The sequence below is a fragment of the Lissotriton vulgaris genome, chromosome 3_1 (genome assembly GCF_964263255.1).
Source record: "Lissotriton vulgaris chromosome 3_1, aLisVul1.2, whole genome shotgun sequence".
NCBI lineage: Eukaryota > Metazoa > Chordata > Amphibia > Caudata > Salamandridae > Lissotriton > Lissotriton vulgaris.
The window spans coordinates 15,247,771-15,273,484 of NC_141689.1; the positions used below are offsets into that span (position 1 = coordinate 15,247,771).

Below are 25,714 nucleotides of genomic sequence, written 5' to 3' on the forward strand. Positions count from 1 at the left end.
AAAGAAAAAGGAACACCAGCCACCAGGTGTACCACAGCCACATTAAAGAAGGACAAAGGCAAGAAGCCGAAAAGTTACAAGTAGTAATAAACATATCTGAACAGAACCTAGATCAAAACAAACTCAAATTACTCCAAAAAGGCCCCTCATACGTCCCCACCTTACATACCAACGTGTTGGAACGTAAAATAAGCTTCTTTAAGTTTATGAAGAAAATTAAGATTGCGACATTTCTTCAACAACGTTCTCCAAAATCAAAGAGCCCTGGAACATGAACAGCTATTAGTCTTACAAGAACATATATGGCACCTGTCAGCCATAAATCATTAGATCCATTTGAGAATTTAGTGAAATTTGATCTCACCAAAATTAATTACACAAAAAAGAGAAAACACAACAACCTGACCCAAAAAGAATTCAGCATACATCCAGCTTAGCTCTTATCTTCAAACCAATCATTTACTCTATCTAACACAATATGGATTCAGAGCTGAACATAACACAGAACTGCCCTTAATAAATCTATAAAAGGAGTCATTGGATGGTGGAGTGAAGGCTGTATTGATCCTGCTAGACCTATCGGCGGCCTTCAACATGGTCCATCACATGGTTTTGATGGATCGATTGTCGGAGGTCGGAGTACAAGGTATGGTGTAGAAACTGCGGCATTCCTTTTTTTCGATAGATCTGAGACCGTCGACCTGGATAATAAAAATTCCCAACCGTTCTACCTTCCTTGTGGGGTCCCCCAGGGGTCCTCACTAAGCCTAACGCTTTTCAATATTTACATGATATCGCTGGCTGCCCTAATAAAATCCTACAGTTTTTAGGTAACCTTGTATGCCGATGACACCCAAATAGTGTTATCATTTAATGAAAGTGAGGAAAAAGAAATGGAAGTGCGTTTTCTTGCTTGTATGAAGGAGATAGCTGGGTTGATGGCATCGAACTGTTTAAAACTAAATTCCACCAAAACCAAGATCATTGTTGGTCAGCAGATTTGGGCAACTGCCCCGCACCAACACTGAAAGCTAAGAATTTGGGGGTAACATTTGAAAGTAGATTGACATTTAGCGATCACATAAGTGCCGTGGTCTCTGCTTGTTTCCTGATATTACAAATTTTAAGTAAAATTAAACCTTACCTATCAGAATCAAATTTCACGACAGTGGTCACGTTACTCGTTATGTCAAGACTGGGCTACTGCAATGGTATCTATCTGAATGCCCAAAACCAACTTATAAATAGGCTTCCGATAGCGCAAAATGCAGCTGCCAGGCTGCTGTCAGGTACTCCCAAATTCGTCTCAGTGAAAAAAGAGCTAACCATGCTACATTGGCTTCCGGTGAAGCAAAGGGTTCGCTTTAAGGCCGTATGCACAACTTTTAAGGCTCTTAATGGTATAAGCCCTAACCACTTGAACAATAATTTTAAGTGGTATGCTCCCTTTAGGACGCTTCGATCTACTGGAGCAAAAAAGGTCCTAACCCCCATTGTTAAAAAGACCAGTTGGGGAGGCAGAAGTTTTATTGTATGTACATTGAAGGATTGGACTGATCTGCCATTTCATCTGAGGAATGCCTCAGACTTCCTTCTTTTCAGGAAAGGACTGAAAACTTAGTTGTTTACCCAATGACCCTCTCCCCACTACGGCTAGGCAATATATAGTGCCAGGAAACCCCAGGGTAACTGCTGCGCTTAACAAATTCAATCAAATTACCATACTAAAAAACTGACAAACAATCCCAATATAATCTGCATGAAGGCCGAAAAAGGAGGAACTATTGGACCTCAAGAACTCAGAGGGATCTCCTTACTTCCATATCTGGTGAAAGTCATGGAAAAAGCAGTTAACAGTCAATTTGCCTCATTCATAGTAGAAAACAACATCCTCTGTTCATCACCACCCCCTTTTCTGAATCATTTTTGTCCACCATAAGCGTGGAAGGGTATACTCAGATGTGAGTCCCTAGCTCATTGCACCATCAGGATTCAAGCAAGCCAGGCCGAAGATGGCTGAAATGCCAGAAACCGGTCCCCGGTAGCTTGTTTCCTTCCCAGTATAAGAATTGGCTTGGTAGTTTGGTCTGCCCTGTTCCCATGATGCACTGGGCCAGGGTCAGACTAATTTGCATATAGCCAAGTTCTGAGCTGGGATGGTGCAGTGAGCTGAAAAACGGTGATGGATCAAGCCCTGATCTTTGGACTGGGTAAGAGTGGTCTGCCTAATTCAGACACTCTGTTTATCACCCCCCCCTTTTCTGAATCATTTTTGTCCACCATAAGCGTGGAAGGGTATACTCAGATGTGAGTCCCTAGCTCATTGCATCATCAGGATTCAAGCAAGCCGGGCCGAAGACGGCTGAAATGCCAGAAACCGGTCCCCGGTAGCTTGTTTCCTTCCCAGTATAAGAATTGGCTTGGTAGTTTGGTCTGCCCTGTTCCCATGATGCACTGGGCCAGGGTCAGACTAATTTGCATATAGCCAAGTTCTGATCTGGGATGGTGCAGCGAGCTGAAAAACGGTGATGGATCAAGCCCTGATCTTTGGACTGGGTAAGAGTGGTCTGCCTAATTCAGACACTCTGTTCATCACCACCCCCTTTTCTGAATCATTTTTGTCCACCATAAGCGTGGAAGGGTATACTCAGATGTGAGTCCCTAGCTCATTGCACCATCAGGATTCAAGCAAGCCGGGCCGAAGACGGCTGAAATGCCAGAAACCGTTCCCCGGTATCTTGTTTCCTTCCCAGTATAAGAATTGGCTTGGTAGTTTGGTCTGCCCTGTTCCCATGATGCACTGGGCCAGGGTCAGACTAATTTGCATATAGCCAAGTTCTGAGCTGGGATGGTGCAGTGAGCTGAAAAACGGTGATAGATCAAGCCCTGATCTTTGGACTGGGTAAGAGTGGTCTGCTTAATTCAGACACTCTGTTCATCACAACCCCCTTTTCTGAATCATTTTTGTCCACCATAAGCGTGGAAGGGTATACTCAGATGTGAGTCCCAAGCTCATTGCACCATCAGGATTCAAGCAAGCCGGGCCGAAGACGGCTGAAATGCCAGAAACCGGTCCCCGGTAGCTTGTTTCCTTCCCAGTATAAGAATTGGCTTGGTAGTTTGGTCTGCCCTGTTCCCATGATGCACTGGGCCAGGGTAAGACTAATTTGCATATAGCCAAGTTCTGATCTGGGATGGTGCAGAGAGCTGAAAAACGGTGATGGAGCAAGCCCTGATCTTTGGACTGGGTAAGAATGGTCTGCTTAATTCAGACACTCTGTTCATCACCACCCCCTTTTCTGAATCATTTTTGTCCACCATAAGCGTGGAAGGGTATACTCAGATGTGAGTCCCAAGCTCATTGCACCATCAGGATTCAAGCAAGCCGGGCCGAAGACGGCTGAAATGCCAGAAACTGGTCCCCGGTAGCTTATTTCCTTCCCAGTATAAGAATTGGCTTGGTAGTTTGGTCTGCCCTGTTCTCATGATGCACTGGGCCAGGGTCAGACTAATTTGCATATAGCCAAGTTCTGAGCTGGGATGGTGCAGTGAGCTGAAAAACGGTGATGGATCAAGCCCTGATCTTTGGACTGGGTAAGAGTGGTCTGCTTAATTCAGACACTCTGTTCATCACCACCCCCTTTTCTGAATCGTTAGTTGACTCAGGGGCCAGAATATCAATGATACTCCAGGAAATGTACAATACATTTTGGCCAGGTAGGAGTTTCGAACTTCCTGACTGGGCACCATTCACTTACAAAGGGAGGCACAATGATTTATCTGGATATTTTGAAGATTTTTTTACTTTCAAGAATAGGCAAGTTTATGGGAAAGTCTATATGGCAGTCAAGGGGTTGTGTATCTTCTACCAATGCCTATTGAAAATAGTGTTGAGTCCTGGTACTAAATATCAGGTGTCTGTGGTTGGGAAAAGTATTGTTACAAATGTTAATTCCAAGGGCCCTGAAGTATTTTCAGATACATTGGGCAGCATAAAGGAGTTTCAACACAAAATAAAGTTTATAGAAGGGTCTATTCAGATAAAGCACCCATTGCAGAGTGTCTAATTTTCTCTAAAAGAAGACCTAAGTAGGAGCTTTTAATGCTGTGTGATAGCGGAATAATCAAACCCATTGAATTATTGTTGTGGTTATTTGAAAAATCGCCGTCCATACCTCTGGCAGGACTTGTCCCTGGTGCCTTGCTGCCCCTTTCATTGTGCCCGACCGCTAGTCCTCCCGCTGCCGCATTTCTACCTTCAGCGGCTGCCGAGCGAAGGACTAGCCTTCCCAGGGGGAATTGCGGCCGAAGCCGCCTATGTCATCGCCTGCGCCCTGAGGCACTATAAAGTGGATCTCACACCCGCGTCGCAGGATCACGCGCTCGGGGCACGCCAGGCTAAGCCCGGGCAAAGGGCGGGCCGTCTGTGGCCGTCAGAGACCGGAGGAGGCTGGGCTGGGCCCGAAACTCTGCCCAATTTTCCGCTGGATCGCCTTGGCCATGTGAGCATACACCTCCAATATACAGATTATCACATTCTGTACATTATGGTCACTTGAGGCTGACTATAAAACTGTGATTGTAGTTTAATCTTTTCATGTGCAATGGCTCGTGAAGCTAGAAGTAAGGCTGCTGCTGGAGGGACAAAGTTGACAGGAACCCTCGATGACTTTATTGTATGCACAAACACATTAATAGATCAGGGAATTGTGCTTATGGAGAGAAGGGTATCCCAGGATCTAGCTTTTGCAAAGAGGTCATTTATGGGCAACATAGCTGAGGCCCGTAGCCCGGAAAACGTAGTAAGCAATACCATCCCTCTGCAAACACTGGTAGAGGTCCATAATAATAAGTCTACTCTGCCGGCATTCCGGGATTCTACTCTCTGTGACTCTCAGTACCTTGCACCATTGTGGAACATCCTCATTACCACACAACTGGACTCTCAGGTTGAAAGTAGTAATAATGAGTCGCAAGGGAAAAGGGAGGGAGCAATTCCAAAGATTAGGCACACTAAAAATAATACTACCACTTCTAAGAAGACAAAATCGGCAACTGTGCATAAACCGGGAGCCGATAATATTAAAGAACAAGTGAGGGGAGCACCCAAAGTGGACTGAGGGAAAGAAGAGGCTGGCCCTAGGACAATGCCTTTGACTATTGATGATTCCATCTTAGATGACACTCTGGCCGATATTTTTAATAACAGCATTACACCCAATAGTACAACCGTCAGTATAGACAGGGAAGACCTGCTTATATCGACACTAAAGACTCTCATTAAATCCTTTTTGTCTCCTCTGGAAAATAAGCTCCTGGCAATAGAAACCCAATTAAATGTCCTACATAAGAATATAGATGACTTGCATTCGACCGAGACTAAAAAAGTAGCCCACCTAACTCTGCCCGCAAATAAACCACAAATATTAAATAAGCCCTTAGCTGAAGCTAAAAAAACAGCTCCCAAAACACCATTGCTAAACCCTTGCCCTCCGGTGACAAGTAAAAATTCGGTTAAATTTACTCCAACCACTGAGGTAAATACAAAGAAACCAGCCACCTTAAATGCCCCCATCCACAGTCCTGATAAACTTTTACAAGATAGGACTGAAAACGTAGAGGGATCAATTTACCACCAGATGCAAGCCCATATGTGGTAATCTTAACTGGGGTCCCTGAACTGGCTGCTCAGGCTACGGAATCATTTTGGACACTTAAAAATGAGGTAATTCACTGGTTAAATTCTAACCATCCCCTTCCACCAACCATATTTAGTAACATCTTGATGGTAAAGAGGGTCCCTTGGGTGGGAAAAACCAAAAAGAGAATTCAAGGAGACTGTGTGGTGGTAACCTTTGACGATCCTTAGAACAGTGGACCATATATGTCTGGGTTCAAAGAGAAATAATGTGGCAAGACCACTCTCATTTTTCTACATGCCAGTTCAGTCTATGGACAACAGATGGAGCTGGATGAGGGGTTCAAATTATCCCCGGGGAGGGTGGGGCAATGAAATGTTTGGGGATCCAACTCAAAATACATGGGGAGAAGGGGTAAATGAGGGTTGGACTTCAATACAGCGAAGGGTGGGGAGAACGCATTATGGTGATCGATACAGACATACTGAATGGATGGGCCCACAATATGTTCCATTTACCATCCCCTGCTTCAATCAGTTTAGCGAATTGGAGACAGTGGATTGACATCCAGAACAAAATGGTTCCCTACAGTCTTCTTCATCTCTATTCACCCTTAGTAAGTCATTGGATTGTAGTGGAAACCAGCTACCCCTTGATATGAGCACAAGGAAGGAAAGTGAAAAAAGGCCACCGATTAAAAATGATAACACAAATGTGACTAATACCTTGTGGAGGGAGAATAAAAGATATAATGAAGTAGACACCAGGATCAATGGAAAGCAAACCACTATAGTTATTAATACCCCCAGAAACAACAAAGCTGTAAATCAGGAGAGGGAGATAGATAATGGTGGTATGGACTTAAATAAAGACATATGTACCTTGATGTTTTGGAATGTGGCAGGTTTGACATCGAAAATTACTAATCCTTCCTGGGAAACCGTTACAAATGGCATGGATATTATGGCCTTTCAAGAAACCTGGGCTACAGACCCCATAATGGTTATAAAACATTCTGTACCCCAGCAGTAGGTGGCGCATATGGGAGACCTAAGGGTGGCCTAATTATGTACCTCTCGAATGGTTTAATGTACGAGAAGGCACGTTTTTATTTTAAATGTGATTTCTACCATAAATTAGTGATAGATACTAAAGCTGGACTCTGTCTTGTAATTATACATTTCTATAATAATATCCCAGGTAATATGCCTCGGGATATTTTGAAATGTTAGCTAACGATTTACAATGTGAATTAGACAGCAAGGAGAAGGAAGTAATGATTTTATGGGGGGGTGATTTCAATTGTCCATTATGTACAAAAGGCCAAAAAGGCATTTGTGGTTTAATGTTAGAGCAGGACATTAACCTCACACATTTTAAACATACTCAAACTGAGGACTTATTGAATGAATTATTGTTTGATTATGATTTGGGTTTTGTAAATGAAATGACTCAGCAACCAACACCTTTTGCATCAACTTTTATTGGGAGGGGAGCATCGACTACCATTGACTTTAGCCTCTGCTCAAATAGTTATGGTCATAAGATAGGTAGTTTTAAAATTTTGAATGCACCAATGAGTGACCACCTACCTCAAATACTTGACATTGAGAACCTTTTTGTGGCACGACGGAACGATTATACCCCAGCGCAGGTCGCCGCACATGTGGCACTGGGGAGGCAAAATGGGTATACCCTCAAGTGGAGTAAGGTGGTACCGGAAGAATTCTTTAAAAAGCTGGTAAATACCTGTGCCGATAGTTTTAAAATTTGTCTGGGCGTAGACTCTGATAGTGAAAGCATAATAGAGCACTTTAACATAATTGCATCCACTATCAAAGAGAACTTGAAATTAGCGTCAAAGAATGGGGCCAAGAACAGGACAAGATAGTTTGACAGGACCTGCACTAAGGCCCTTACAGAACTTAAACATGCAATACATAAGGTGCCCAGAGATATTGCTCAGATTAGAAACCTAGGGAAAAGTTACAACCAGGCACTAAAAGACAGGAAGAATGCCATTAAAAGGGTGGCATGGGAAGAATTATGTGCAGCCTAACAAACTAAAGATACATCGGCCTTCTGGAGGGTGGTAAATGCCCCACTACCCTATGAAAACACTAAAGCTCGCTTGGAAATTGCGATTAATGAGGAGGACTGGGTTGCACATTTCTCCACTCTTTATATGTCTATAGATGAGGTTCAACATATGGGTTTAAACTCGCCAGATGAGTCAGGAGACGAGGCCCATAAACTGATGGTAACTTTACCCGAGGTCTTAACAAGTTTGGAAGCCACAAAGGGCAGTAAGGCGGCCGGTCCAGATGGGATCCCGCCAGATTTGTACAAGGCGAATAGCGAAATCTGGGGTCCGATGCTTGTACATTTTTTTAATGCAGCGCTAGTAAAGGGACTGAGTCCATCTTGGTTTACATCAATCATTGTACCCATCTATAAGAAGGGAGATATACAAAATTGTGCCTGCTATAGGCCAATATCCCTTCTTGATTATTATTATTAATTATTATTAAAAAAGATTTGGTACCGCGCACTTACACCAATTGGTTTCTTGGCGCTCTAGACCAGGTGGAAGAAGAACATTCAGGAACAAGGCCGCTAGCCGTGTCCAGACGGAACAGGTAGGTTTTCAAAGAATTGCGAAAGCAACGATAGTCAGTGGACAGACGGATGGCAAGAGGAAGGGAGTTCCAAGTAACAGGAGCAAGAAAAGAGAAACAGGCTCCCCCATGTTTCTTGCGATTGAACCTGGGGGTGATCAGAAGGTTATGAGTCGAAGATCTAAGGTGACGGGAAGGGACATAGGCGTGCAAACAGGAAGAAATAAAGGCAGGGGCACAGGTAAACAAGGATTTAAAGATGGTGCAGGCCATTTTAAAAACACACCGCTGTACAACTGGGAGCCAGTGTAAAGTTTTCAGCAAAGGGGTGACGTGCTGATGTTTAGGTTGCTGAAAAATTAGTCTGGCTGCCTGATTCTGGACCAGTTGGAGTCGGGAAAGATGGCAGGCAGGGACCCCCACGTATAGACAGTTGGCATAATCTAGACGTGAGGTGATGAGGGCAAGGATAACAAGAATAAGGGCCTCTTGGGATAGAAACCTGCGAATCTTCCCAATTCGGCGGAGATGAAAGAAACAAGCCGAAGTGACGGTGTTAATGTGTGGCCGCATTGAGAGGTCACTAGAAATGGTGACCCCCAAGCTCTTCACAGTATTAACTGGACAAGGAGGGGAACCCAAAGCTGTAGGCCAAAAGTTGGGAGACCAGGGAGTAAGAGAGCCACCGGTCACCACCAGCTCCGTTTTGCTTGGGTTGAGCTTAAGTTGGCTAAGGTTCATCCACTCATAGATAAAGAGCATGGCATTCTGAAAATTAGAACAGGAAGAGGGAGAAGAATTGAGAGGAAAAATAAGCTGCAGATCATCTGCGTAGTTGAAAGCAGTAAGTGAAAACTGCCGAAGAGAGACAAGAAGGGGCTGCATATAAAGATTAAACAAAAGCGGGGACAAAGCAGAACCCTGGGGAACACCACAAGAAAGAGAGGATAGAGGGGCAGAAAAAGAGGAAAGACGGACGGATTGAGAGCGGGAATGGAGAAAAGATATCACCCATGACAGGGCCAGGCCCGAAATGCCAGCATTTCTGACACGGTCGACCAAAATACCATGGTCGACCGTGTCGAAAGCGGCAGAGAGGTCTAACAGTATTCATCAATAAAGATCCTCGGCAGAGTCATTTTAGCCAAATTACAAAACTGGGCAGAGGAGTTTGGGGTAATAAGCGACCTACAATTCGGATTTCAAAAGGGCATAGGAACTACGGAGCAGGGTCTAAATTTATTTCTGATCCAACAGAAATAAATTACGATAAAAAGGGAGCGTTTGTATTTTACATTTGTTGATCTTACATCGGCTTTCGATTTTGTGTCTCATTCTAAATTATGGGACTTGATGTCAAGGCTGGGCGTAGAAAAGTCGATAATCCAATTTTTAAGGGAGTTATATTCAGGAGCCACTGCTATTGTACGTTATGGAAAAGGGGGGGAATGCAGTAGGCCTTTTGGGATAGGGCACGGAGTACGCCAGGGGTGCGTCTTGGCCCCCTTTCTATTCCTTATTTATATAAATGGCCTTGAAAGTTGTTTGTTGCAAGAGTGTGGGGATATGCCTAAGATTGGAAAAAGATTTATCCCTGCACTGTTGTATGCAGACGACGCTGTCTTAATGGCCCGTACCCCCATGGCCCTGCAAAAACTGATAACATCTTTTAACCAGTTTAGGCTCAGCTTGGACTTAAAAATAAATTGTAGTAAGACTTTTGCAGTGAATTGTGGCACACGCATTAAAAAGCAAATGAAAACAATGTATATAAATAACGCCCCTTTAGAAAGAACACCCACCTTCCCGTATCTTGGAATTTTGTTTCACGAGACCGGTTCCTGGTCAAATGCGGTGAAGGCAAGAACGCTCCTATTCTCTAAGACAATAATGACACTAAAGAGTTTCATAAGAAAACTGGGGAAAAAACGATTTGGGAAATTTTAACTATTTATAACGCAACGTGTGTTTCGGTGGCATTGTATGGAGCAGGGCTCTGGGGCTACTCCAATATAAAACCACTCCAAACGGTGGAAAATAAATTTTTACGGTATATCTTGTCAATTACAGAAAGTACGGCAACTTTTATTTGCCATGCTGAGCTGGGGTTGCTGTACATTACAGACATTATTAGAATACAGCCCATTCTTTTGTGGACAGGGTCTGGACTGTAGATGAATGTGTATTAAACCGTGCCATATTACAGGATGTGCTAAAACTTGGTAAAGTAAATGGACTTGAATGACTAAATTACATCAGAACTTTCCTGATGGAAATTGACTGCTCACAATATTATGAAGATCCATCTACTATGGCACACATTTCCAGAAAAACACTGAAAAAAGTATGTATGGAGTATCTGAGAGAAAAAAGACTGTTTGAAGAAACTAAGAAAAAGACTGTCTCTTCACATCAATTAATTCTAACCAGAGACAAAATACAGCCATACCTAACCCTACATATGCCTAATTATGATAGATTCCTTTTAACACGTTTCAGATTTAATATTGTTTTTAGATTATTCACTTTCCCTGATATGAATTCTTGGTCTAATGAATTGCCTGTATGCCTTTGTGATGAATTATCTGTACAATCTAATATACATGTTTTATTCTTTTGTAAATTTTATACCCTGCCCGGTAGGAAACTTATTGTCCCTATCCTAAAAGAGATGAACCTGTATAGATGTCGCCCAGCGTTTTTAGAATTGCAAAAAATGGACAATGTTTTTACTGTTGCCTCATTATCTGAGCTTCTTAAACAAGTTTTTAAATATCGGAAATCAATTCGTCTAGATGAAATTTAATATTGTATATATTATGGATTACATGAACTGCGATAACTTCTCCTTTTACACACATCTGCACTATTCAACACTGTAAATGTATTTCTTTTTATCTGTTGCTTTTATGGTTATTGATTTTTTAACCGAATAAAGTATTTTTTGAACTTTGAACACACCTTGTAGGTGGCAAGAAGAAAAATGGCGAATTGAGGGACTGCGTGGAATTGCAAAGTCTCAACAAGTTCATTTGGAATAATTCCCACCCATGCCGGAAAATCATCTGATCTTTTGGCTTCAGTGGTGGGAGTGAGTTGGTTTTCTGAGTTTGACTTAGCATTGGTCTACCATCAGGTGGTTTTTTATACATAAGTTTAGACACTTCAAGACTTTTGTGTCACCTATAGGTACTTTACAGTACTGGAGGATACTGTTTGGATTAGCCTCTGCGGCATCTGTGTGCCAATGGATTATGTACCAGTTGCTCAAGGATGTAAAAGGGATGGTCGCTTTTTAGGATGACCTGTTGATTTTTGCAGCAACAAAGGAGGAACATGAGGCTACTCTAGTTCAGGTGTTGTCTATCCTTCAAGAACAAGGGTCGTGTTAAAAATAAAGACATTTGAGATTAGGAAGACAAGTGTTGAATATCTTGGGCACATTATTCCAGGGGATGGTACTGAAGCAAGACCAGGCTTAGTAAGTGTCATTATTGATGCACAAGCACCAGCCAAATAAAACTGGGCTGAAGTCATTTTTGGGCATGTACAATTTCTGTTCTGGTTTAATCCCTGAATATATTTCGAAAAATAAGAGGCACAAGAGTTTTATCCATTGGGGAAAGCATAACTTTATCTGTTATATATTCACATTTCTTCCACTCATTCATTATCACTCACACCATCTACATTCTTTGGAAGTGAGACCATATATTTCTAACACATAATACTGACATGAACAGTTGTGTAAAAATCAACATTGATTTATTAATAAAACCCTTAAATGTACACAATTAAAAATAGAAGACAATAATTACAGAATATATACATAGAATTATAACCAGGACATGTAAACAAATCCTATTAGTATTATTTAAAATCACACGCTATAAAAAAGACAGAAGGAGAGATTACAAATCACAAGACAAAAAACACTATGTCATAAGTAGTGTACACATTCATAAGAAAAAGCTTTACAGGCTAGAACCTGGTATTATTTGATTCATAAAATGCTTGTTGGTCCAGCCACTTGACAAATTGTGTACACTTCAACTGGGCATCAATGTGTTTCGATGGACTCTTATATCACCATATTTTTCAAGACAACAGAGATTTAATGTACTCTCAAAATCAATAACAATGAAAGTATGATAGATTTAAAAAAAAGCCTGTTGGTTAAAACACAGATGATGTGAGTGATATAGAACGAGTGGAAGAAATGTGAATATATAACAGATACAGGTATACTTTCCCCAAAGGATAAAACTCTTCTAATACTTTTTTAATCCCTGATTTTGCAGCTCATATAAAACCTTCACTGTTCTACTGAAGTAGAATGTATCTTTCAAATGGAACTCCATGTGCCAGGAGTCATTTGAATGGATTAAAAAACAGTTGGCAAGTTCTAGGATGTTAGACCATTTAATCCAGAGCATATTAATGTTGATGCATCCAATCAAGGACTGGGCGTAGTACTAACCCAAGGTGATGGTGAAGTAGAGAATACCGGTTATTTTGTGTCAAGGATCCTAAGAGAGTCAGAATATCTTTACTCGACAATTGAAAAAGAACTGCTTGCATGCTAGTGTGTGGTAAAATATTCAAACGTACCTCTGGGGAACAACGTTTTTGATTTGTATGCATTACGAACAACTTGTTCCGATCTTAACTAGTGAGAAAATCAAATAATAAATCCCTAAAAGTGTGAAATAGACAACAAAATTATTACAATATCAGTTTGAAATGGTAAACAGTCAAAATATTGACTTAAAAATATTGTAAAATGGATTCTGTGCAAACACAGAACTGTGTACAGAGACTTAGGACCTCAGTGAATTAGGGTGTGCCAAAACTCACCTTAGTACCCAAAATCCCCTACCAGACTAGCAATCAGTGTCACATTAGCTCCTATAGCAAATAAACCAATGCTTAGTAAACCTTTAACATGCGACCTAGAATCATCTCAGGAATGGTGGGAAGTGAGAACACTCTTTTGTTATACACTCATACCAGTCCACAACAGGAGTAAAATAGAGACACTGTAAGGTTAAAATGTTTATTTTAACAACGTGATCTCAAGTGCAGTATTTTAATCAATATCGGCATACATATGGATTATAATAATATGGACAGCATGGTTACTATTCCATAAAATACAAAAGGAGGAATCATGTTACAATGATAGTGCAAACAGGTGATAAAGGTGCCTATTTAAAATGCCCTCCCTATCTAGGAACTATGTATTATAAAACTGTAGAAGGTCTCTGGAGTATTCAAAGGAGGACCCCATGTACCTGTCCGCTCAGTAAGTGTAAATTACATCAGGACCGGTTAGTCTCTCTGCATGCCTGGAATCTTCCAAGTGTGTGTAATTCTGGCAAGTGTGCTATGATAAAGGCATCAGAATCCTACTCGGCTTGCAGCTGCCAAATTGTTGTGTCTAGAATGTGTTACACGGACAAGCCAATGAACAGGCTCGCGTTATGATAACCTTGGTGGCTTATCACTCACTATACAGACTGGGGATACGATGTATGTCTAGAGATGTGAAAAAACAACCCGTTTCCCATGTATAGACCTTCATACAAGCTAACTCAGCAAAAACAGATAAGCAGTGTTGTGTATAAAAGCAGCAAAGGGGAAAATGGCGTTTAAACTTCGAATAAGCCATGCTAACTTAACATACACGCAAAAGAGGCCCACAAACCATACAACAATATCTGGATGGCAAAATATAGAGTTTTAAATATTGAGAGGACTTAAAATCAATCATCAAAAATATAGTGGTGCAGAATAAACACCACCCTCCTCCAGGACCCCCCAGTGCCATGACCGACACCAACTTCAGAGGCAAGGAATTCCACAGCTGGATCTCTTGCTGCGCCGACAAGCTTGCACCCCTACGCAAGCCCGCCAAACAAATGCCTGCTGAAAGCCACATGGTTCACCAAAGAAATTCAAGAAGCCAGACGCTCCTGCAAATGCCTAGAGAAAACCTGGCAAAACCTGAAAACAATGGAAGCACGGAACGACCATAAGAGAGCTCTGAAGGAATACCACCAGTGCATATGAGACACCAAGCGAACCTTCATTAGAGACAAGGTCCAGACCAACGCGAGAAATACCAAGGAACTGTTCAACATCATACAGCAGCTCACAAAACCCACCTGCGAAGCCCCAGACCACAGACGCCACACCGTTCCAGGAACTCTGTGACAAGCTCAGCTCCTAGTTCCATCTGAACATCAAGGCCCTCTACGACACCTTCAGCGAATCAACGACGAGCACCATCCCCCTACCCACCCCCACATCCAAGGATCCTGCGACCATCGTACTCATCACAGCGACCATGAGGATAACCGACTTTGCAGCCCCTACAGACCCTAGCCCACCACACATCTTCCACAGGGCCACCACTGTAATCGCACCCGAACTAGGATGCACCATCAATGCCTCATTTAGATCTGGCATCTCGACAGACCACTGGAAACGGGCGGAAGCAAAACCCCTTCTCAAGAAACCATCAGCCGACCAAACAGACCTGAAAAGCTACCACCCAATCTCGCTCCTCCATGCTACTCGACCAGCAAAACACCTCGGCCCTCATCCTGCTAGACCGCTCTGCAGCCTTTAACACCGTCTCACACCGCACTTTTGCAGCCAGACTGCACAAGGGGGAATTCAAGGATCCGCCTTCGACTGGATCCAATCTTTCCTCTCCCCCAGAACCCAGAGGATCTGGCTCCCTCCCTTTCTCTCCAAACCCACAGAAACCAACTGTGGAGTACCCCAGGGATCTTCACTCAGCCCCACACTCTTCAACATCTACATGGCCTCCCTCGCCGCCATCGTCAGACAGCATGGGCTCAGCATTGTATCCTAAACTGAAGACTCCCAGCTCATCCTCTTGCTCACGAAGAATCCAGAAGACACCAGACTATGTTTCCAGGAAGGCATAAAAAACGTGACAACCTGGATGAAAGACAGTTGCCTGCAGCCAAAGTCAGAGAAGACTGAGGTTCTCATCCTTGGTCCCTGCAGTCGTCTCCACTAGTTTCAACTGCCTTTGCATCCTCCGTAACACTTTCAAGTGGATCCCCTCTAGCTGCAGAAGGACTGTAACCCATGCACTCATTGCCAGCAGACTGGATTATGGCAGCAGCCTCTACACCGAAATCAACAAAACTCTCCTACACAGACTCCAGACCATCCAGAACACCACAGCCAGACTCATCTTCGGGACACCGCACCATGAGCATCTGACCCAACACCTATGAGGCCTCCACTGGCTCCCCGTCGAGTAGAGGGTCACCTTCAAACTCCTAATCTACGTAACAAATTCCTCTACAACATCGGACCCAAACAACTCAACAAGAGAGTATCCTTCCACGTACCCAAGAGGTACCTCCGCTCTGCTGACCTCGCCCTGGCAGAGGTCCCCTGTATTTGCAGAACCAGTACAGGCAGGAGAGCTTTCTCCCACATAGCAGCCAAAATGTGGAACGAGCTACCTGTGAACATCAGACGCTCCCCGACCCTGCACACGTTCAGGAAGGTCCTTAAGACTTGGTTCTTCGACTGATTCGGAGCCGCCCCCCCCCCCGTGCCTTGAAACCCTCACGGGTGAGTCGCACGCTTTATAAACCCTTGATTGATTGATTGGTTGAGGGTGGAAAGTTATTAGAATATATTATTACAATGTTTTTGAATTATTTATTGATAAGTTAATTAATTTTTGTGTAATTTTTTAGTGGGTTGTGGGTTTATAAGGGAATTGGGTGGGAAGTAATTTAATTCAAATTAATTAATTAATAAATACATTAATTACAATTTTGGTATTTGATAATGTATATTGTTAATTGTGTTAATAATAATTTTAATTTATACATAGATTAATAATAATTAATACATTTCTGGTAATTATGTTAATTGTGTTAAACAAGTTATTAATTAGTTAATAATGTGAGAATGAATTATTAATAACACATTTTTTAGTATGTTAAGTGTGTACTTTTTTAGAAGTGGGTTGAGGGTTGATAGGGGAGTAATTTAATTGTTAATAACATTTTAAATATTGTTCATATAATAATTATTTAAAGTTATTTTATAGTGTTAATTGAGTGAATTAATTTATATTTGATGGTTATTCATTTTATTGTTAATTGTTACTAGTTAATAAAATAATTGATAATTAATTATGTTAATTCATTAATATTTTACAATATTGGCGGTGACGTTTATTGGGGAATATGGAACGAGGTAAATTATGTTTTTAAATTAAGTAATTGTAAATAATGTGAATTATATTGCAGGAGTGGGAATACTAAATGATTCCCCTATGCTATCCAACACTTTCCCTACTGTTATACTTGGTGAAGTTGGAATAGTAAATGATTCCCACCCGCTATCCAACACTTTCCCTACCCTTGCACTTGCTGGAGTTGGAATAGTAATTTTTCCCTCCTGCTATGGCACACTTTCTCTACTGTTACACTTGTTGGAGTGGGAGTAGTAATTGTATCCCCTACTCTATGCAATGATTTCCCTACTCTTATAATTAATGTAGTGTTAAATATTATTAGAAAAATATTGGTTGTATGTAAAATGTATTTTTATATTTATATTACAGGTTTATTTAGATATATATGAAATTATAATGTTAATTATGTGTTAACATGTTATAATTAAATTTAATAAATAATTACTAAAATGAATACATTAATATATATAGTAAAAAAAGAATTATGCAAGTTTAATATTTTTTACATTACATTTATTGTTAATTACTTTTAATGATTTTTTAATAATTCTAACTAAAGGGTCTATTAGGAGTCCGCCCGCCACCCTAGTGTTCCTGGGACCGGCCGCCAGTGGTGCAGCAGTCCCGCATCGCCAATTAGGATTTGACCACACCACCACCCTGGCGGTCCCATTTGGCATATATTTACATTGTGGCGGGTTGTGCTATAAGCAGGACCCGCTACAATGCAATATATGCATGTTGTGCATTGGCATGCACAACATGACAGGGGCCTGCCACCTTGTGTATGCCAATGTTGGGGGTACCATGGGTACCCCCAAGTGCACCCCCTACATACCCCCAACACCCTGGGGCCCCGCAACAGAAACACTGCATGCCTTTCTATGGCAGAGTCTCTACCATGGAAAGGCATTACACTGCACAATCGTAATTTGAATGGGGGTGCCTATAATGCACGCCACAATATAGCAGGGCTTTTCCACCCAGAAGGGAATCATGACAAGAGCCTACCGGCGGAAAAACGCTGGTCGGTCTTTCCATCCGCTGCGGTACACCCCGCCATGATAATGTGGTGAGGTTAAAAGGCCGTCCGGTGGGGTGTTTTGGCAGGAGGATCGCCACCGCCTGTAGGGCGGTGGTGATCCGCCTTCCATCCTAATAGACCGCTATGTTGTCTTTAATTATATTAATAATGTAATTAATTTCATAATAATTTTAAGACATTAAAAAAGCAATATTATTGTACAACTATATTTTTAACAATAATATTATGGTATCAATATTTTGGTACTTACCTGTATGGAGATAGGAAGTCAATATTTTGTCCATCAATATTTTGAACATGATATTCTGGTACCTCGATATTTTGACTGATAATATAATGTCAGTGATCCGTTTGAAATATCACACATTTAAGGTGCAAAAAAGCAATAACATGTTTGAGCTATTTTTTGGCTGTATTTGCTTCCTCTGATGACAGTACGAACAAGGGGGATGAAGATTTGAATGACAATTGCTTGATTGCTGCAATGGATCTGGAAGAGCTCTGTGCAGTGTGTGAGGAGGAGTGGAAAGCAGAAATGGGTTGAGATGAAGTTACAAAATAGTTAATATGAATTATGTGAGTACAGGTTGGCCCACAGAGAAATCCCTAGAGAAACTGTGTCAACCTTATTGGAAAATTCATAGCGAGCTCACCATTGAAGATGGTATTCCAATGAGGGGTGACAATTTAATACCACCGGGGGGTGTCAGGCATAATATTCCTTTGATGGCTCACAAAGGATATTTGGGAAAGACTTTCACAAAACGCAGGATTAGACTGACTTTGTGGTGGCCATCCATGGAAAGAGAGGTCGATTTTGTTGTGGGGAAAAGTGTTTTGTGTGATAGTAGTGAAAAAGACAGACTGGCCGATTCCGATCTGAGTCAGAAATCACTCCTACCGATCCGGATCGGAGGATTTTTCCGACCGATCCGGGCTCCTACTGTCCAACTGAGCGAGTACGATGCGGCCGTATGCTGTCGGACTCTTTTTGGTCGGACTCCCATTGAAGTCAATGGGAGCTGGTCATACAACGCATACATGGGCTCCCATTGACTGAATGGGTATGTTCTGGACAAGTGTGCCCCCTTCAGTGGATACGCATTGGCGCCATCCGCATCGTACATGCCTGTGTTGGGGAGACCCATGGGTCTCCCCTTGTGAAATGTAATGTATGTAATGTAATGTAATGTGTCTTGTAAAGCGCACTGCTGCCCTGAGGCGTTGTGGCGCTGTAGACCGCTGGGGAACCCGTCCTGGCTATCCCTGTGAGATGGTCCCTACTGGGTATCTCCAAGGTGAAACCAGGCATCCCCGGCGAATGTGGGGGGCCGTTGTAGAGATGAGGCAAGCTAATGCCCAGAGTTGCCGAGTGTGATCCCTGGTTAGAGTAGGCACCGAGGCGAGAATTATCGAGTCCGCTGACCTTGGTCCACGACCCTGCCGCGTCGGGAATTGAACCCTGGTCCCGGCCCGTTCTCTGCTTCCGGGTCTGCCGCCTCTAACCAGTGAGCCACACCACTCCACTGTGTCTGAGCGGTAAGGCTGCGGATAACAGGGGGTCTGATGCAGACCCCAAAGTCTAGCTCCGGGAGCTATTGCAAACCGGAAGCTCCGACTCAATCTGGCTGTCTGAATAACGCATCGTACTGGCTTGGTCGGAATTCGCCTCCATTGCACGCCACGGTTAGCTTACTGCCGAGAAGTACGGAGACGTTTTGACTCAGAAACGATTCGGCCGCAGATTTTGCGATGGTTCGCATCCTACTTCGTTGTCCTGACCCGTGTACGAACCGGACGGAAATTCAACCTCCTAATCTGACCCGCTAATCCAAAACCCGATTCAGAGCCATTCCGACCGAGATCGGAATCGGCCCCAGAGTAGTGAAGAAGCCCCCTTTACAGCCGACTGAGTGTCTTTCTAGAGCTTGGGAGAAGGTTGGCATAGATTTTTGTTGTCCTATCTAACTGCTTGCCTTATAAACTACACTCTAATTTGATGTTGGTTGACCTCTATCAAAAATGGCCAAAGAAGAAGTTTGTGATAGAAGCCAAGGCTAAGGCTGTTATAAAATTCCTAAAGGAGATTTTTCTTGGTGAGGGTTTTTCCAAATTCCTGATATCAGACAATAGGGTCCAATTTGTGAATGGAGAAGTGGATGTCTTACTTAAAGCGAGTGATGTTAAGCATCTTAGAACTTATCTTTATCATCCCCAAACCAATGGTCAGGTGAGCGAATCAATACATTGTTGTTTCAGTGTGTCCAATGAGCTATTGCTTTTAAGTGTGTGGTTTTGAATGTGGATAGCTCAAAGCTATGGTTTAATTGCACAAGTCAACATTCTACGATGCAGGTCTCCCTGTTTGAGCTTTTGGAAGGGAGGAAGCCCACCACCAGTCTTTCCCAAAGCGATAAAAAGTTGGGTCAAATGTGGTGTTTGATTGGATGAACATGATCCTAGGGTAATGAGAAACATTGCTGATAGTAAACAAATAAATAGTTTGATGAAACAACCATGTGAGCAAGGTGAAAGGTGGATATATAGTTTGTATCGAAAAGGGAATCCATGTCAAAACTAGTGGTAAGAAGTGGTAAGAAGTTTTGTGATCCGGTTGCTGCTGATAAAGTGTGTGGAAACGCAGTCAGAGTCAACAGTTCCAAGTGACGGATCTTAAGAAGGGTTGTTGAGCGTCGAAGTAGGATTGACCAAGAGAGAGGTTTGGTTGCCAAACAGAGTGCTAAATCAGTAGTGTCAAATGGAGCGTTTCTGTGCCAGAAACAAATGCTAGTTCAAAGGTCCACAGGAGCAGCATTTCTAGCTGTCTTCCTCTTAGGTTTAGGAATTAACCTATGATTTTTCTTTCCACTCCATGTTGGTTTACAAGGGACCTTGTTTCTCTGGTTCTGCAAAATGTTCACTGTTTTATTGTTGACCGTTTTGGTAAGTCTAGAGAAAAATAATGATCAATTGGATTGTTTGATTTTTTGTTGTTGGTTTTTGCCTTGTTTTTGTTATGTTAGTTTTTGTAAAGAAAGAATGTAATGTTAATGGTTCATGTATTAAAATGAAGCATTGTCATTGGGTAAAGGGAAAAGTAATGTAATGGTTAGTTATGCAGTGTGGGCAGAATGTTGGCAACATTTGATTGTTGTATGAAGACCAACACATTCTTTGTCAGCTGCTCAGAGCTGTCAGCTCCAACAGAAATGTTTTGTGGTAGGTCCTTAAGACGTATTAAACTTACAGTTTTAACATGAATCCTCCGCTCTTTCTTACCTGCTTTTGGTCAAACGCCACAGAAACCTCAGTAGAAGCGCAGTGAAAGCTCAGTGGAAGCTCAGTGGAAGCCCAGTGAAAGCTCATTGTAAGCTCAGTGGAAGCCCAGTAAAAGCTCAGTGGAAGCCCAGTGGAATCTCAGTAGAAGTCCAGTGAAAGCTCAGTGGAAGCTCATTGGAAACCCACCGAAAGCTCAGTGGAAGCCCAGTAGAAGCCCAGGGAAAGCTCAGTGGAAGCTCAGTGGAAGCCCAATAGAAGGCCAGGGAAAGCTCAGTGGAAGCTCAGTGGAAGCCCAGTGGAAGTTCAGTGAAAGCCCAGTGAAAGCTCAGTGGAAGCTCAGTGGAAGCCCAGTGAAAGCTCAGTGGAAGCTCAGTGGAAGCTCAGTGCAAGTTAGTGAAAGCACAGTGAAAGCTCAGTGGAAGCTCAGTGGAAGCTCAGTGGAAGCCCAGTGGAAGCTCAGGGAAAGCCCAGTGAAAGCTCAGTGGAAGCTCAGTGGAAGCTCAGTGGAAGCCCAGTGAAAGCTCAGTGGAAGCTCAGTGGAAGGCCAGTGAAAGCCCAGTGAAAGCTCAGTGGAAGCTCAGTGGAAGCTCAGTGGAAGTTAGTGAAAGCCAAGTGAAAGCTAAGAGAAAGGAATCCTGAACCTTTTGCTTCCACAGGGTCTGAATGACGACAAGGGAGAGCTGAGGATGCACCTCTGTTTTTCTTAAAGTGATTCTTTTTCCATATAGACACAAGCAAACCTTGGCTGTCTCTGACAAGTGTGTAAAAAAATCCTAACAGTATGGGTAGCAAATGCTATGTGTAATAATGCGGGGGTCTTTAATGACTAGCACAGCTCAGCTGTGTCTGCTCGTTTCTTTGCAGGAAGAAGTTGTTCAAAGTGTGTCCAAAGCAGTTTAATCCAAAAGAGTAATTTTTTATGAACCCTATGATTCAGTAGTATATGTATAAACTGTGCCAATAGGAGACATTGTACGGCTCACCCGCAGCAGTGTTAGGGGGGATGGGGCAGTGTCAACCAGAGTTTTTGCCACTGCCTTTCCGCCACAGCTGACAAAGGCAGGTCAGCATTTCTCCCTTGCTGTCACGGTTCCGCCCACTTCCGCCCACTTCCCAGTCAAAAGGAGGTGCTCCGAGCGGATGTGCGCAGCAGACCCCCAGGCACTTTACAATTGAGCACGGAAACAGACACATCAGCCTCGCTGTACCAGCGTGCCTTTTTAAACTAAAACTTGTATTTACTTTTAAACTATTGCCACCCCCACTTGAGTATTTTGATTTACTTGTCTGTGCTCCCCTGGTCTGCCGTGGCCTGTGCCGTTTGTGTCGAGGGGTAGGCACCATCTTAGCATGCTTCCTGCCACTGCCTTCCCGCCAAAGCTGACAAAGGCAGGCCAGCTCCACCCTCGCTGCCGCGGTCCTGCCAACTTCCCCGTCAAAAGGAGGTGCGCCGAGCGGAGGTGCGCAGCGGACCCCCAGGCACTGTACAATCGAGCACGGAAACGGACACATCAGCCTCGCTGTAACAGCGCACCTTTTTAAACTAAAACTTTTATTTGCTTTTATAAATTTTTTATGAACCCTATAATTCAGTAGTATATGTATAAACTGTCCCAGTAGGACACATTGTACGGCTCACCCGCAGCAGTGTTAGGGAAGATGGGTCAGTGTCAACCAGAGTTCTTGCCACTGCCTTTCCGCCACAGCTGACAAAGGCAGGTCAGCATTCCACCCTCGCTGTCGCAGTCCTCCGAGTTCCCAGTCAAAAGGAGGTGCGTAGAGCGGACATGCGCAGTGGCGTGCCCAAGGCAAGGCAAGCCTGTCTGTGCCAGACCAACGCCAGATGCCAGACACCCTGCCCTTTTTGTCCTCTATCTCCCCTCATACTTCTCACTCACTGCTCTAGGTATGGCAATCTTTAAATATACTAGCCAAGAAATATGCCTTTTGAATAAAGCGTCTCCCTGTACCCAGAAGAGCTGTCAAACTAAACTCCCTCGGATCCGCAATACCATACCTGACTCCCACCCACCCAATAGACACTCTATAACCACTAACGCTCTCAATAAAAACAACACTAACCTGAGCATTAGCCCCCCATCGAGGCCTCCCCACCTGACCTGTTTATATTGCAATGCATTCTCCTTACCCAAGCATGCATTGGACATCTGGGCCCACCTGGACTCGGAAAAACACAATCTTTTTTTCATTACTGAGTCCTGGCTACAAGATTTCTCTTTACCTGACATAACAACAGCCCTCCCTCCCGGCTATCATTTAATTAAACAGGACAGGAAAGATAGAAGAGGTGGGGGACTAGCCATTGCCTTCAATAGAAAAAGGAAAACTCACATAATCGAATCCCACAAGTCAGATTGGGGCAAACTATGCGTTTTTACCAGAGCTCTCAGATAAGGAGTCTCGGAAAGGAGCCCTCCTTTACCGTCCTCCTGGCACAAAAACCCATCAACAAACTGTCTGAAATAATCGCTCCACACATCCTAGCCACCAATAATGTCTTTCTACTAGGAGATTTCAATTACCACCCGGAGCTTGTGTCGGACCCTCATTCCATAGATCTCATCATGGCAAACAACCACCTGCTACTGTATGCCAGCAAAACAGAAATCCTCCTCTTCGGTAATACGCGGAAAATATGGACCAATGACTGGTGGCTATCAGCACGTAATCTAGGTTTCCTCATTAATGACAAATTTTCTATGGCTGAGCACATTAACACCACAGTCCGTACCAGTATTGGCACTCTGAGAACCATTAAAAAATGTTTTACGTGGATGTCTCTCACCTCTCGGATGCCCCTTGTCCAAGGCCTCATCATTAGTCGTTTAGACAACGGCAATGCGCTACTTGCAGGCATCAACGAGGAAGACTTGTCTAAACTCCAGTTGCCGCAGAACACAGCGGCCAGAGTGGTCCATAATCTCCCACCTCGCTCCCACTCAGCCCCTTCTCTAAGGACCCTACATTGGCTTCCCATGAAAATATGGATTATTTTCAAAACCTTCTGTGTGATACATATATCCCTCAACAGAAATGGACCCAGGCACTTAGCCAATAAACTGATAAGATATGAAATAGCCCGACTCCTCCACTCCTCTAGCATACTTCTCTTAGCCGTACCTAAAGTGCGCACAGTCATAACCGGAGGCAGAGCGTTCTCCAAACTCGGTCCAGAAACCTGACACTCCATTCCCTTTCGTCTCTGCGCTGAACATAAGGACAAAAGTTTTCACAAACTACTGAAAACATGGCTCTTCCGGCTCAAATGAGTAATCTGCTACAGCCCTCCTGTATCCCGCTGGTGCTGCAAGACCTACGGGTGATGCACGCGCCTAACAAATACCAAATACATGCATACATACATAGAGTGAGGTGCATGAAAAGACACTTGTTTATTTTGGGTGCCTCTTGGGCCCCTGCATGATGTCTGCCTGAGGCCCTTCATGATGTCTGCCTGTCTGTTCATTGTATTTCTGCTCCAGTGTAATTTCCTCTCCATTATCTCATTCTTCTGTTTTCATCCCTCTTGACAGACATCCAGCCATGCCGAGTAATCCACTGATGATGAAAGCAGGAGAACCTGTGCAGGAACAATAAATAGAGGATTTCTAAATCAGCGTCTTCAGTGCCCGTTAGGAGCACGGATGTGTTTCATATGACTCCGCATTTCATGATTGCTTTGCGGGGTCTGTCAGTTGACTTGTTATTTCAGCTCTGCATTTCATGATTATTTTATGTAGTTATAAATGTCTTGCTCACTGCTTCTTGTTGGGATTGTTATAAAATGTGGCACAGCTCTGGGGACTCTTATAATTCTGCAGAACATTGACACCTGGACTTCAGAACTAACAGATTATTATAGGAACATTCATGGAAATGACTTAAAGGACACCCACTACCTGCCCATGGTGCAGTCACTAGTTTTAGATAAACACCTCTTTTTCTGTGGAAGAACCAGTGCCTCATTAGGAGAGAACCGACCCCTGAACCAGGTGTGCGACAACCCCCACCCCGGGGCCCGGGGACCTAGGACCTCATTCCCTTGTGTTTCTGCCAGTTTATGGTTTGTTCCTGACCCTTTTCCATGATAGAACACTAGTTTAATCTACTTTTAGGAGGAGTAAATCCTTCACCGCCCTCAGTGAAGTAGTGTGGTTCACGGGTTAGAGGCGGCAGACCCGAGAGCAGAGGACGGGCCGGGACCAGGGTTCGATTCCCGGCGCGGCAGGTTTCTGGACCAGGGTCAGCGGACTCGATAATTCTCTCGCCTCGGTGCCCACTCTGATCAGCGATCACACTCGGCAACTCTGGGCATTAGCTTGCCTCATCTTCACTAACGGCCCCACCAGACTGCCGGGGATGCCTGGTCTCACCCTGGAGATACCCATTAAGGGACCATCTCTCAGGGAAGCCAGGAAGGGTTTCGCAGCGGTCAAAGCGCCTTGGGACCCTACGGGTAAGTAGTGCGCTATATAAATGCCAATACATTTACAGAGCGATAAAGTTTATGAATACACAAAGACATGTGCCTTTCTGGGTGTCTTCACAGCTGTGTCAGATCTGTGCACCTCTGTCTGCAGGTTTCCAAACAGACTGATGTTCAGCGGCACAGCAGGGGGGGGGGGGGGTGCCGGTAAGTGCCTGGTTGGGAGTTTGTTCTTCATTCCAGTGGGGTCAGCACCTGGAATTTTTGGCCCCAACAGAATTAAAAGACCAGGAAGACCCCCTCAAATCTGTTTACTTTCAACCAGAGATTTCAGCTGATGAAAACGAAGCGGTGCTTGGGAAGGGACCTGGATTCACCCCGGTAATCCCTCATTTCTCAGGGGATTCTCAGTGTTCAACTTGGACC

General features: G+C 43.5%; 1 protein-coding gene across 1 annotated transcript in view; it reads left to right on the top strand.

Moving 5' to 3' along the window:
* LOC147725828 (uncharacterized) overlaps positions 1-24,660 on the top strand; it is a 492,715-nt gene extending 468,055 nt beyond the window's left edge. Inside the window, exon 9 of the mRNA XM_086960004.1 lies at positions 24,396-24,660. The gene's annotated coding sequence lies outside the window, so the exon portion shown is untranslated. The remainder of the gene's footprint in view (positions 1-24,395) is intronic.
* Positions 24,661-25,714: the final 1,054 nt, after the last annotated feature.